Raw genomic sequence first — 15,186 nt, forward strand, 5'->3', positions numbered from 1 at the left:
AATAAGGGAAGGTTATGGCCCCTGTCAGTTTATTTTTTACCATCCCTGTCCCATGTTCACTTCCTGCCCCATAGCCAAACAGGAAGTGAGAGGAAATCTATGCAAATTAAGGGAATCCATCCCCTCCCCCCGCTAGGCCCTCAGAACTAGTTTCCCCACTCAAAATTCCAGAGCGGGTCTTAAACAGCAAGAGGTGTGGCCTTGACAGGAAGGGGTGGGTCATATTTAAATTAGGGGGTGCACGATACTGGCTGTGATGGCTTCTAGAGGGAGGATTCTGCTCTGTCCTCCCTCCAGCTGCTGGACTGGAATCTCCTCCCCTTACCTCCTCCAGTAGTTTTCATTTGGTGCAGGACTGCAGACACAACCCCGAGGCAGAGCCTTCTCTTTGCTGCTTACTGTGTGGGCGGGATGGAGATGTGGCCGGCCTAGGAGGTCCCGATTCACCTGGAAGAGGGAGGTGTAAGATCAGCAGTTGGAGCGAGTGTGTGCTGAGGTAAGTTCAGCTGGTAGTATTTGACAGAATGAATTAGCTGCTCCCTGTTCAACCCCAGAGAACAGGAATAGGACTGGATCAGGCTGGAATCCGAGGTAGGGGTTAACAATGCCATTACCACCAATGCAGGGAGGGGCTGGAGAGTTGACTTTCACTGCCACTGACCCCCCCCCCCCCCGCATTGATGGTCAGTGGCAGTGAATGTTCACCCCCACCATCCCCCTCACCCTGCATTGGTCCTCATGGCTTTGAAATTTTAATCTAACAACCCCTTTTCTGCATCTGTGGTCATGGCAGTCAAAGTTAACCCCTCCCTCCCCCACATTGGTGGTCATGGGAGGGATTACATTTCAATGCCACTGACCATCAATGTTGGGGAGGGGGGTGGGTGTTAATAATACAGAAATGGATGCTGGGGTTATTATTGTGTGCACTGACACCTGTGCTGGGGGTTGTTAACCACTTCAGCCCTGGAAGGATTTACCCCCTTCCTGACCAGAGCACTTTTTGTGATTCGGCACTGCGTCACTTTAACTGACAATTGCGCGGTCGTGCAACATTGCACCCAAACAAAATTGACGTTCTTTTTTTTTCCCACAAATAGAGCTTTATTTTGGTGGTACTTGATCGCCTCTGCGGTTTTAATTTTTTGCGCTATAAACAAAAAAAGAGTGACAATATAAACAATATTTAAACAATATTTTTTACTTTTTGCTATAATAAATATAACCCCAAAATATATTTAAAAAAATATTTTTTTCCTCAGTTTAGGTTGATATGTATTCTTCTACATATTTTTGGTAAAAAAAAAATCGCAATATGCGTACATTGATTGGTTTGCGCAAAATTTATAGCAACTACAAAATAATGGATAGTTTTATGGCAATTTATTATTAATTTTTTTTTATTAGTAATGGCGCCAATCTGCGATTTTTATCGTGACTGCGACATTATGACGGACAGATCGGACACTTTTGACACTATTTTGGGACCATTGTCATTTATACAGCGTGTAAATGACACTGGCAGTGAAGGGGTTAACCACTAAGGGGCAATGAAGGGGTTAAGTGTGTCCTAGGGAGTGATTCTAACTGTGGGGGGGTGGGGCTACACCTCACATGACAGCGATCACTGCTCTTGATGACAGGGAGCAGTGATCTCTGTCATGTCACTAGGCAGAACGGGAAAATGCCTTGTTTACCTCTCTCGTTCTACCTCTCCATGACACGATCTCGGGCACCCAGTGGACATCGAGTCCGTGGGACCTGCGGTCACAGTCACGGACAACGCAGTGGGCGCGCGCCTGCAGCGCAGTTTCTTAAAAAGGATGTACCTGTACGCCCTTTTGCCCACCAGTGCCATTCTGCCAACGACTGGGGGTTTTATTGCGTCCACTGACATCAACAAATAAGACAATGCTGGGGGTTATTAATGCGTGCACTGACACCTCTGCTGGGGGTTACTATTGTGTGCAATGACATCTGTGCTGGGGTTATTAATGTGTCCCCTGACACCTGATTTGGGGGGTTATTTATTTATTTCAGGTACTTATATAGCGCCGTCAATTTACGCAGCGCTTTACATATACATTGTACAATCACATCAGTCCCTACCCTCAAGGGGCTTACAATCTAAGGTCCCTAACTCACATTCATACATACTAGGGACAATTTAGACAAGATCCAATTAACCTACCAGCATATCTTTGGAGTGTGGGAGGAAACCGGAGTACCCGGAGAAAACCCACGCAGGCACAGGGAGAACATGCAAACTCCAAGCAGGTAGTGTTGTGGTTGGGATTCGAACCAGTGACCCTTCTTACTGCTAGGCGAGAGTGCTACCACTACACCACTGTGCCGCCGGTTATTAATGCTTCCACTGATTTCAATGCTGGGGGTTATTCTTGCGTCTGGGGAGGGGGCGCAATTTGACATCTTCACCCTGGGCACTGGTTGACCTTCTCCCGCCACTGTCCACCAGCATGTTTCACAGTTGGTATGAGTTTCTTCTGAAATGCTGTCTTTAGTTTGTGGCAAACGTGACTACTTTTTCTGTGACCAAACAACTCTATCTTTAATCAGCATATTGTTCTAGAAGGTCTGAGCTTTATATGTTCAATGACAAACCGTAATCCTTCTCTCATGTTCTGTTTGGACAGCAAGGGTAGTTTCCTAACCTCTTGCCGATTTTGTAAAACATATATTGTATGTGGCAGTAAGAAAAGTGGGGTTCATCTCCCAGCCACTGCACATATGTCTCCACAGTGGCATGAGCTTTTGAGTGCTAAGAGCATGCTCACTGCGCATTCCCAGGACACTGGCCAAGCTGTCACTGACAGCTCTCAGTCATGGCCTCTGATCATGAACCAGCAGGAAGAGCTCCCAATCATGTGACCACTGTGAGAGCCAATCGGTCACATGACACAGAACCCGCACCACTCCCAGGCATTAAAGGTGAACACATCTCTCATTAAGGTTGAATTGGTGCAGATACAGTGGGGACGGAAAGTATTCAGACCCCCTTAAATTTTTCACTCTTTGTTATAATGCAGCACTTTGCTAAAATCATTTAAGTTCATTTTTTTCCTCATTAATGTACACACAGCACCCCATATTGACAGAAAAACACAGAATTGTTCACATTTCTGCAGATTTATTAAAAAAGAAAAACTGAAATATCACATGGTCCTAAGTAAGGATGGGCTCGGGCGTGTTCGCATATCCCACGTGCAGAGCCCGCCAGGAAGTCGGCATGGAGCTGTGCTAATCACAGGCAGTGAGACATTTTCCCGATGTGCGGCTGGAGAGATCGGGAAATGTCTCACTGCCTGTGATTAGCACAGCGCCGTGCCGACTTCCTGGCGGGCTCTGCACTTGGGATGAGCGTACACGACTGAGCCCATCCTTAGTCCTAAGTATTCAGACCCTTTGCTGTGACATTCATATATTTAACTCAGGTGCTGTCCATTTCTTCTGATCATCCTTGAGATGGTTCTACACCTTCATTTGAGTCCAGCTGTGTTTGATTATACTGATTGGACTTGATTTGGAAAACCACACACCTGTCTATATAAGACCTTACAGTTCACAGTGCATGTCAGAGCAAATGAGAATCATGAGGTCAAAGGAACTGCCTGAAGAGCTCAGAGACAGAATTGTGGCAAGGCACAGATCTGGCCAAGGTTACAAAAAAATTTCTGCTGCGCTTAAGGTTCCTAAGAGCACAGTGGCCTCCATAATCCTTCAATGGAAGACGTTTGGGACGACCAGAACCCTTAATAGAGCTGGCCGTCCAGCCAAACTGTGCTATCCAGGGAGAAAAGCCTTGGTGAGAGAGGTAAAGAAGAGCCCAAAGATCACTGTGGCTGAGCTCCAGAGATGCAGTTGGGAGATGGGAGAAAGTTGTAGAAAGTCAACCATCACTGCAGCCCTCCACCAGTTGGGGTTTTATGGCAGAGTGGACCGACGGAAGCTTCTCCTCAGTGCAAGACACATGAAATTGCTAAAAAAAAACACCTGAAGGACTCCAAGATGGTGAGAAATAAGATTCTCTGGTCTGATGAGACCAAGATAGAACTTTTTGGCCTTAATTCTAAGTGGTATGTGTGGAGAAAACCAGGCACTGCTCATCACCTGTCCAATACAGTCCCAACAGTGAAGCATGGTGGTGGCAGCATCATGCTGTGGGGGTGTTTTTCAGCTGCAGGGACAGGACGACTTGTTGCAATCGAAGGAAAGATGAATGCGGCCAAGTACAGGGATATCCTGGACAAAAACTTTCTCCAGAGTGCTCAGGACCTCAGACTGGGCCGAAGGTTTACCTTCCAACAAGACAATGTCCCTAAGCACACAACTAAAATAACGAAGGAATGGATTCACAACTCCGTGACTGTTTTTGAATGGCCCAGCCAGAGCCCTGACTTAAACCCAATTGAGCATCTCTGGAGAGACCTAAAAATGGCGGCTGTCCACCAATGTTTACCATCAAACCTGACAGAACTGGAGAGGACCTGCAAGGAGGAATGACAGAGGATCCCCAAATCCAGGTGTGAAAAACTTGTTGCATCTTTCCCAAAAAGACTCATGGCTGTATTAGATCAAAAGGGTGCTTCTCAGGGGCGTAACTAGAAATAACAGGGCCCCATAGCAAAATGTTGTATGGGGCCCCCCTGCAAACAGCCCCCCCCACAGCTGCCCTAGTGTCAATGCAGCGTGACCTGTGCCACATACAGCGTGACCTGTGCCCAAAGCATCGTGACCTGTGCCCAATACAGCATGACCTGTGCCCCATACAGCGTGACCTGTGCCCCATACAGCGTGACCTGTGCCCAATAAAGCCTGGTCTGCCTGTGCCCCATACAGCCCCACCTATGCAGAGGAAGAGGCAAGCCACCCGGATCAGCAGAGAGCGGGATTGCCCGCTGTAATAGCTTTCATTTGAATTTCCTGTCTTCCCAGGGCTCATCGTCACATAGCCCCACCTCATGGCCCAACACCTTTGATGATGTCACATGTCCCGCATTGGATCGGCGTTCTGTCTATCAAAGACACCGGGCCAAAAGGTGGAGCTATGTGACGTGAGCCCCGGGAACACTGGAAGTTCTAATGAAAGCTCTTACATCGGGCAATTCAGCTCTCTGCTGATGCGGACAGCTCGCCTCTTCCTTTCCTCTCTCTTCCCCTGGCTGGGAGACTGTGCCAGCGGTGCTCTTATCCTCACTGGGCCCCACTCGGCTGCGGGCTCCATAGCGCCCGCATGGGTCGCTATGGTGGTAGTTACGCCCCTGGTGCTTCTACTAAATACTGAGCAAAGGGTCTGAATACTTAGGACCATGTGATATTTCAGTTTTTCTTTTTTAATAAATCTGCAAAAATGTCAACAATTCTGTGTTTTTCTGTTAATATGGGGTGCTGTGTGTACATTAATGAGGAAAAAAATGAACTTAAATGATTTTAGCAAATGGCTGCAATATAACAAAGAGTGAAAAATGTAAGGGGGTCTTAATACTTTCCGTCCCCACTGTACATGCTCTTTGACCCCAACTGTTGCAAGAGATTCCTGAACACCCCATAATTAAATGTTGGGTTTCTTGGAGACTTCTTGTAATATCAAACGGTCAGTTCTGGGGGTTGAATTTGCTGGTCGGCCAGTCCTGGACAAATTAGCAGTAGTTTGAAATCTATGCCACTTGTAGATTATTTTTTATACAGTAGAATGATTGATTTCAGAATATTTAGCAACCTTTTAAAATCCCTTGCCTTTTGAGAGCCTTAGAGAGCTCTATTGATCTTAGTGTAGCACCCTCTAGTGTGCTAGGAGTGACAGTACAGTTTGTAAGAGTAGGTACATTTCCAGGCTTGGCTGGCAGCCAAGCCTGGGTGTGTTTTAACTTGGGTTGGGAGAGGCTCAAGGTAGTGCTGGGTGACTCACAGGTAGCATCACCAGGACCTCCCACTTCTTTCCAGAATGTTCTGGTGTTTTCTGAAAAGAGGAGGAGAGGGGAGTTAGAGCTGCCTGGGGTGTTCTGAGGAGCCCTGACCAATCCTGGATTGGTAGGGGGCGGGCCTCCTTAAATACCCAGGGTCAGCCCAGCTGGGGGGGGGAATTGATGGGGTGGAAGATTGAGATGGAGTGTTAGACTGTCTGGGCCTTTGAGGGAGCTCCCTAGTCTGGGGGGGGGGCTGGGATCGGGTGCGGGCGGGACCCTAGTACAACGCACAGAGGTGTACTGACCAGGAGGCACAGGAAGAGCAAGAGAGGACAGTGGGAGAACACTGCCGGGCAAGTCTCCAGGAGTTCCACAGAGGCAGCCAGGAGGGCTGGTGAGTGTTCACACAGTCGGGAGGACTGGGAGGTATGGCTGAGAGGACTGAGATGCAGCAGTCTGGGATGGGTGCAGAGCCAGTCTGGCGGATTGTGGTGGCATGGGCCGTGGAAAGGGGCAGCTGCAGCCAGGAGGGCTGGCAGTGACTGAAGAGGTGGTACTGGGAGCAGTAGCCACAGGGACAGCTGGCACTGGAAGTTTCTATTTTTGCTACACCATAGGGGCCCGCGGTCCCTGCCTGCAAAGAGCATCTGCTTTAGGCCTGGCTGAGCCCTGAGCTCTACAGCGGGAACTCAGCACAGGGATGTTGGGAACCTCTCCTTATGGGCACAGCAGGTGTACGACCTCTCATAATGAGCACAGTAGAGATATAGACCCAGAACCTCAGAACAGGGATGGTGGGAGTCCCTCATAATCTCACCCTATAAAGTCCCAGAGAATTAGAAAAGAGAGTCAGGGGGCTTAATTCTCCAGCATCCACCAAACACTGACATATCATTTTTGTGTGCACTAAACCTTTAATGGTAACTCCTTATCTCCAAAATTTTAAATTTTATGAAGAAGGATTGTAAACAAGACAATTACATGTAAAAAAAAAAAAAGAATGCTTGTGTCCATGTCCTCAACTTGATGATGTCACCTTCTTGCCCCCACCTTCAAGCAGAGGGCACTTCCAACCTTCCGATATTTAAGGACTCCATTAACCTTGAAGGGATCACGGCTGAGACACGATAAGACTCTCATTTTCCCTGTCACATTATATCTTAGACGGCATCCCGCTCACTGTGCCCTCTGGCAGCTGCCCACATGGTGCTGTCTATCAGGGAGTGGAAATAAATTCCACGGGTCACATTCTGTGCTCTTTGTAAAAGCGATTTGGGAGGAACCAAAATAATTTGTTGTCCCGAAGATCATGAGAACCGAGCACAGTTAGAGTTAAATTAGTCTTTTAACTTAAGCCAAGGCTATTAGCGTCTCAAATATAGGAGCACACCTGATGAAGATTTAAAATAAAAAATAACAAAATAAAAATAAATAGCCCATTTAAAGATAAAATAAAACTAGATTTTCTGAGAATATTCGCCTTCAATTCAGAGATTCTCGTTGCAGTACTTTTTTCTGCCACTAGATATCCTCAGTGTGATAGCCAGCATTATTCAACCCACTTCCCAGGCCCGCCCCAACCTGTGACTGGACAGTGATGAGCTCATCTAATAAACTGATTCGCTCCTTTTGACACTCCAGCTCTGCTGTAAAGGGTCTGCAAGAGGCTGACACCAGGTCATTTTCAGGTGATTACAGAGTCGCCTTAGGTTGTCTTTTATATCTGCATGGAATTCAGCTTTAAATGTTTTTGTGTGTGTGCAAAGATAAGGACTCTAGTCAGGTTTTTACTGCTGTTTGTGCACACCAAAATTCAATTTTTTTTGTTTACTTGCAATGTGAAACTTTCTAGAAAACTTAACAAATACAGGAAAAGTAAATTCCTTAGAACATTTTTCTAAATGTTCCAGCAGAAGTGGCTTACCTTCAGACTCTCTGTCTTTGATTGAAACTCCATACTCCTTATTGGTATGGATACAGTTGACTCATTGAAAGCAGTAAATTCCCAGTTGCAGATATTACCCCTTCTTCATTTTATTTTCCCCACCTTCCTCTTTATTTATATTATTTTTGAGAGCCCAGCAAAAGCTGCTTGCCTTCAGACTCTCTGTTACTGATTGAAACTCCATTGCCCCCCCCCCCCACCTTTATGCTAATTTTGAGAGCCCAGAGAGAGCTTGCCTTTGGACTCTCTGTCTCTGATTGAGACACCATATTCCATAATGGTATGGTTGTGCTTGATGACCCTTTGAGAACAGAAAACCTCTAGTCGTGGGTATTTCCCCTTTCTTCTTTTCATCTGCCCCACCTTTCTCTTTATATCGAGAACCCAGCAACAGTTGCTTGTCTTCAAAATTCTCTCCTCCCACGTTCCTCTTTATTTGTTATTTTTTCTTATTTATTTTTTGTAACTTTATAATACGAGTTATGTTGGAAATCCACACTGAAAGACACAGAGGGGTAGATTTACTAAAACTGGTGCACACAGAATCTGGTGCAGCTGTGCATAGTGGCTGATTGGTTTTTATGCAGAGTTGCACCAGATTTTGCACTTTGCAGTTTTAGTAAATAACCCCCCAGTGGCACATGGCAGAATCTGACAATTATGGAAGAATAGCTGGTAACACCTACATAAACGGCTTTATTTATTCTCCCACCCAGTATTCACAAGTTATAACTAACAAGGAGTGCTGGAGATAGTTATGTCAAAAAGCTATATCTTGTATTAAAAGAACTACAGGCCACACACCGATGAGGGCACTGAAGTGAAAACAACTTTATTGCAGACGAACAAACTGCCAAGCATTCCGCCATCAACGCGTTTCATCCATATGCACTTAATTGTAGAGACCTTTGTCTCTATAATTAGGCCATATAGATGAAACATGTAAGAGCAAAGTGGCTTCAAGGTGGGATATGTGGCAATTTGACCACAATAAAGTTATTTTACTTTAGTGATGTCATCAGTGTGTGGCCCATCATTCTTTTGATAAATCATGGTGGATTGAGCATGGCCGCGCTCATGGACAAGCACCTGGGAGATCTGGGACTGCACTGAGATTATGAGCATTTGGAGCATTGTTATCTTCTATACCTAAAGCCTGGTACACACCTGGTACACACCACACCCGCTGGGTTGAAAGAAAAATACTGACAGCTCCAGTCTGAGCCTTTGTACTAACAATCCGATGTTAGTACATTGATCTCCCCCGCTGAGCTATTGTGTTCGGCCCGGGGGACGGCCCCCTTGCCAGAGCACACCGGTTAGTGCTCTCAGCCAGTGGCTGGGAGCGCTGATCGGGAGCCGGTTGGCTGCTGGTTTTCCAGCATGCTCGTTCGTCAAAAGTCGGTCTGTCAGACCGGCTGCCATACTCACGGGGACGAATGTCGGCTGGTTTTGAATGAAGTGGCCGATGTCGTCCAACATTTGGCCCGTGTGTACTAGGCTTAACTGCTTGCCAACCAGCCGCCTTCATTATACTGGTACAGATTGGCACGGCTGCGCGAATCTGCTCGTAGATGTACGTCCACCGCTTTAAGAGCAATAGCAGACCTGCACGACGCCAGAGCCGATGTGTGTGGCCGGCGGCCCCATGATGTCCGCTGGCCACCCGCAATCGCTCCTCAGAGAGCCAGAACAGGGATCTGTCAATGTAAACAAACAGATCCCAGTTCTGACAGGGAAGTAGAGAGAGATCGTCTGTTCCTAGTGATCAGAAACAACGATCTCTCTCTACTCTGTCAGTCCATCCCCCTGACAGTTAGAAACAAATCGCTCGGGGAACACATTTAACCCCTTGATCGCCCACTAGTGTTAACCCCATCCCTGCCAGTGACATTTATACAGTAATCAGAGGCTATTTTTAGCTCTGATAACTATAAATGTCACTGGTCCCAAAAAAGTGTTGAAAGTGTCCGATTATTCTGCGGCAATGTCACAGTCCTGCTAAAAATCGCTGATTGCTGCCATTACTAGTAGAAAAAAAAAAATGAATAATAAAAATGCCATAAATATATTCCCTATTTTATAGACACTATGAATTTTGCGCAAAACAATCAGTATACGCTTATTGTGATTTTTTTTACCAAAAATATGTAGAAGAATACATATTGGCCTAAACTGATGAAGAAATTTTGTTTTTGTTTTTTTAATTTTGGGATATTTATTATAGCAAAAAGTGAAAAAAAAATTTTTTTTTTCAAAATTGTCGGTCTATTGTTTATAGCGCAAAAAATAAAAATGGCAGAGATGATTAAATACCACCAAAAGAAAGCTCTATTTGTGGGGGAAAAAAAGGACATAAATTTTGTTTGTGTACAACGTCGCATGACAGCGCAATTGTCAGTTAAAGCGACGCAGTGCCGTATCGCAAAAAATGGCCTGGTCGTTAAAGGGGTAAATCCTTCCGTGGCTGAAGTGGTTAATGCTATACCTTGTTTACTGACTGTAACACAAAGACATTATTTTTACACAATTCAATTTATCTAAACAAATCAAAATTTGTCACGATCTTAACACTGTTTGTGAATAACATTAAAATTTTAAAAGATTTTTGAGCAAGAAACTCTGAACTGCCCCATCCAAACAAAGTAGGCAAGGAACAGGGAAGCATTACCCCTTTCAGTTGTGTTTATAAATCTTAGGGCAAGCTATCTAGCTTTGTAAACAGTAGACATTTTGTTTTTCAACACAGCAGCTTAGAATAGACAGGTAAACAGTGGGAAATAAAACTTAGATTTGTGCCTTCTGGCTGTAAATATGAAATATTGTTCTGCAAAAGTTTCCATTAACCCGACTGACTTTAAAAATTAATAATAAAAAAAAACTGTCTAGCTAATAGTCCTGTTTGACTGACATGTTCTATAATGTCATAGATATTTTGCTGCTTATCCACTAATCTTCTTTGGTTCTAATGAGCTTCGGGAATATTTGTCAGCATTTATATCCACAAAGGTAATTCAGTCACATTAATCCAAACCCAGAGACGGGTTAGGAAACAATTCATACCACGTCAGGAGGATCAGTACAATCCACTCCTTTGCAGAGACTAGGTGTGAGGTTTGGCTCATTTCACCCGACTGATGTACAACATGTATTTTTTTTGTTTTGTTTACAAACTATTTTGATTGGGTACAAAAAGGTGGTACAAAAAGAGTTGTCATATGATTAGATAAATACAATACAAGCAACTTGCATACAAGGAAAATCAGAGGATATTGTGTATTAAGGTAGATATACATTGTTTTAGTCTATGAACACATTAACTATAACCATTATGCTTTATTCCATCTTGGGCATATTATGGGGAAACAAGATTTCGAACCACACCATTGACACTCTTAACCAAATAGTTTCACGATCATACCAACTATGGAAATTATACAATAAAAAAATACAATCTTATATCTGACTCTCCCCACATGCCTCTTTTGTAGGCGATCCAAAATTCTACCAAAATACTCGTGATGCTGGAGACTTCACATGGTGGACTCATAACAACCTGACATCCCTTTTTAATTTTATAGAAAACAAGAACTTCACCTCATTCTCTACACTAAAATCCAGACACCAAATTCCCAACACGGAGTTTCATAAATTCCTTCAGATTAGACACTTCTTTAACACATATTTCCAAACAACAAATTCACATCCACCCTCATTCTTTGAGAACATATGTCTAAAATCACCAAGAAGATCTGGTCTGATATCAGAAATATACTCAAATTTAACTAACAACACAGAATTAAACAAACCCCCCTATATGCTCAAGTGGGAGCAGGAAGACTTCTCTTTTTCTGATGTACAACATGTATTGAAGGACTGCAGAAAACATATTTGTCATGGCAAAGAGAACATTTTTCTGCCATGGGTGCAGCACAAAACAAGTAATGAGTTTTTCCTGCAGTCTAGGTATGTGGAAATCCTTCATGTTGTACAAGCTGGGGATGGCTCCTAAAACAGCACAGAGGAAGCCAGTTGGCTATATGGGCAAATGACTCAGACACTGCAGAACAATTGAATCTGACTAGCTACTACTAGATATACCATGACATGAGAATCTTCATAGACTATGAAAATGTATATGCTTTAGTACTCATTATAATTAGTTAAGAAAGAAAAAAAATACACATACTGTAATTGCTAAACATTCCTTTTAGGTTGCCTTTCTTTCCTCCCTGAACAGTTGACTTTTGTGTCCTAGCAGTTAGGAGAACGGGTTAAACGCACTAGCCGTAGAGGGCTAGCCCGAATTATAAGCCTGGACAACTGATCTTCTCAGAGAAGTGATGTCAGTGACAGTGAAACTGATCCTGACACAGAATGCCACTAAGATTCCAGAAACGAAAGAGGACTTTATTTCATTCTTTGGCTGCTCATCTCACTTCTTCACTGCACCTTCTGCACTACACACTGAAGTGTAGGTGGTCAGATAGTTACTGTTCTTATTTTCTATTTATGTCATTTTGACGTTTTGATTTGATTTTCTACTGCTCTATGAATTTGGATGTGTCTAGTGGCTTTTTTTGGACTTCATATTAGACCACACTAAAGGGTCAGTTTTGCAAGTGTTGCAATTTCAACCTTACATATAGCAAAATCATGTTTCGTGATTATGAGGTAAATTGAAAGGGCTTAGCCCATCTGAAATTAGTATTTCAGCATTCAGTAGATGTCGAACAATGAAACCCCCAGCCTCTTCTATCCCTCTAGAACTCCTCTAGAAGGATCCCAGGTCTGCACACGTGTTCCTGCCATCATTTTGGGTGGAGTGTATGAGAAACGGCCCTCCCCAGTGTCTCCACCCGGGACAGAGGGAATTCCCTTCCTGGAAAATTATTCAGTAATCTAATCAAGGTAATTGGGAGCCAAGGAACTACTGCAACCAGCAGATAACATTACCATAAGTATATACAGTAGATGCACACCAGCATGCAAATAATACTTATAAAAATAATTCTTATATAAATAAGAAAAGATTAATAACAGTACATACATTCAATGTACAAACAGATATTACCAGCAAAGGGTCTGATAGGGGTCCTGGTGGAATTGTGCACATATATCCAGGTATATATAGTTGTTTATAGAGATACCTCTAGATGAATTTAGCAGCAAAGTCCCATTGCAGAGGCCCCAAGGATAATGCAGCATCTGTCTTTATGTTAGAGACCTTAAGACACAATATGCAGTGATGAGAAGACCATCAAACTGTTACCCAAGCAGCCTGGAATGCAGCCCTAGTTATCTGGCAATAATTGTCTCTTCTGATTAGTAGCAAGGACAGGACATGTAGTTGTGACCTTCTCTCTCTCCACTCCTTCCTTCCAGGATCTTTTCCAACAACCTCAGAATCAGAAAGGGGAAGATTTACTAAAACTGGTGAACAGAGAATCTGGTGCAGCTGTGCATAGTAACCAATCAGCTTCTAACTTCAGCTTGTTCAATTACGCTTTGACAATAAAACCTGGAAGCTGATTGGTTACTGTGCATAGCTGCACCAGGTTCTGTGTGCTCCAGCTTTAGTAAATCTCCCCCAATGTGACATACATAATTATCCATTAGGCCCCTTTCACACTGAGGCGGTTTGCAGGCGGTATTGCACTAAAAATACCGCCTGCAAACCGCCCCTAAACAGTCTCCGCTATTTGTTCAGTGTGAAAGCCCGAGGGCTTTCACACTGAAGCGGTGCGCTGGCAGGACGGTGAAAAAAGTCCTGCAAACCGCTTCTTTGGAGTGGTGAAGGAGCGGTGTATTCACCGCTCCTAAACCGCTCCTGCCCATTGAAATCAATGGGACAGCGCGGCTATACCGCGGCAATACCGCAAGGGATTTTAACCCTTTTTCGGCCGCCAGCGAGGGTTAAAACCGCACCGCTAGCAGCCGAATACCGCTGCAAGAACGACGGTACAGCAGCGCTAAAAATAGCGCTGTTGTACCGCCGACGCCCCCACCACCCCAGTGTGAAAGGGGCCTTACAGTGTGATACTAGCAGCTGACAGTACAGGGCAGCGGATCCCTACAAATGTAACAGAAGGTGGGTAAGAACACCTAAAACTTCCAATTGAACAAGAACAGAGATAGGAATTATGGCAAAAAGATCTCAGTGTTCCAAGACATACAAAAGGCCAGGGGCTAACTTAGTTTATTAGGCTTCATCTATAACCAGACCTTGAAAATCTCTGGAATTATGCCGTGTACACACAAGCGGACTTTTTGACTTGAAACATGTTCTATTTCTAATGTCCGTCTGATTTTTCAACAGCAAAGGTCCAATGAAGCCCACACACGATCGAATTGTCCAGCGGATTCGTTCCGTTGGCTGTCGAAAAGTCCGGTCGTGTGTACACGGAATTAGCCTGTGGACTGTGCCATGAGGGCAACCTTCTACAGAGCAGACGACACATGGAATCTCTGTACACTTCATTAATACTCAGTTTAGGGTAACTAATCACTCTTCTAGTCCCTGCTGGAGAAACTCAAGCCCAGGACCACCCAGCTGCTTCCCAACTAGCCCAGCTTGAGTTCCTCAATTCCCCAATCAGGGATGAAATACCCTGCTCAAACAGGGTCAACTAGTAGTGGGAACAGAGAATGTGTCCCTCACCCTTAACCACGGAAACGTAAAGCCTCTGACTTCACAGAACCAGGCTAGTCTAGTTACACTGACTCCATTAAACAGGTGCCCACTTCACTCATTCTTGTACAGGACCCTCCAGTAGGAGAACTCCAAAGGATTGGAATGTTTGGACCAGCAAATGGTAAGTAGGGTTGTCTTTACTCAAGGCATATCCATCAAACAGATGACTAACGCTGCCACAATGCAAACAACACATTTCTTCAACAGTGCAACATAACATATTTCAACAAAAAAGCTAATATGGTTCTACATCATATTTACCATGAACAGAACTTTTGTCATAAGTGGAAACCTTCCAGGCTACAAACCCTTCTCTCCTAGGAAATATCTCCTTGCCTCCCCTCTAAGGTGGAGTACCCCAAAATATCTCTACCCCATGATGACACCATTTGTCAGCACCCTTAAAAAAACTGGTTCTTTCTCCACTCCTCAGGTCAAGCCCATGCCACCCAACATTTCCTCAAAAGGCCTTATATACTAACCGGTAAACACAAATGATGGACATACAGTGCTCCCTGGCAATGACTTGTTACAAGCCTGGTGCTTCAAACTCATTGATTAGTCACCATGGTTTATCTGTACATCCATCCATTTATCCATCCATCTATCTATCTTCTTTGGCT

Source organism: Aquarana catesbeiana, linkage group LG03 (assembly GCF_042186555.1).
Source record: "Aquarana catesbeiana isolate 2022-GZ linkage group LG03, ASM4218655v1, whole genome shotgun sequence".
Classification (NCBI taxonomy): domain Eukaryota; kingdom Metazoa; phylum Chordata; class Amphibia; order Anura; family Ranidae; genus Aquarana; species Aquarana catesbeiana.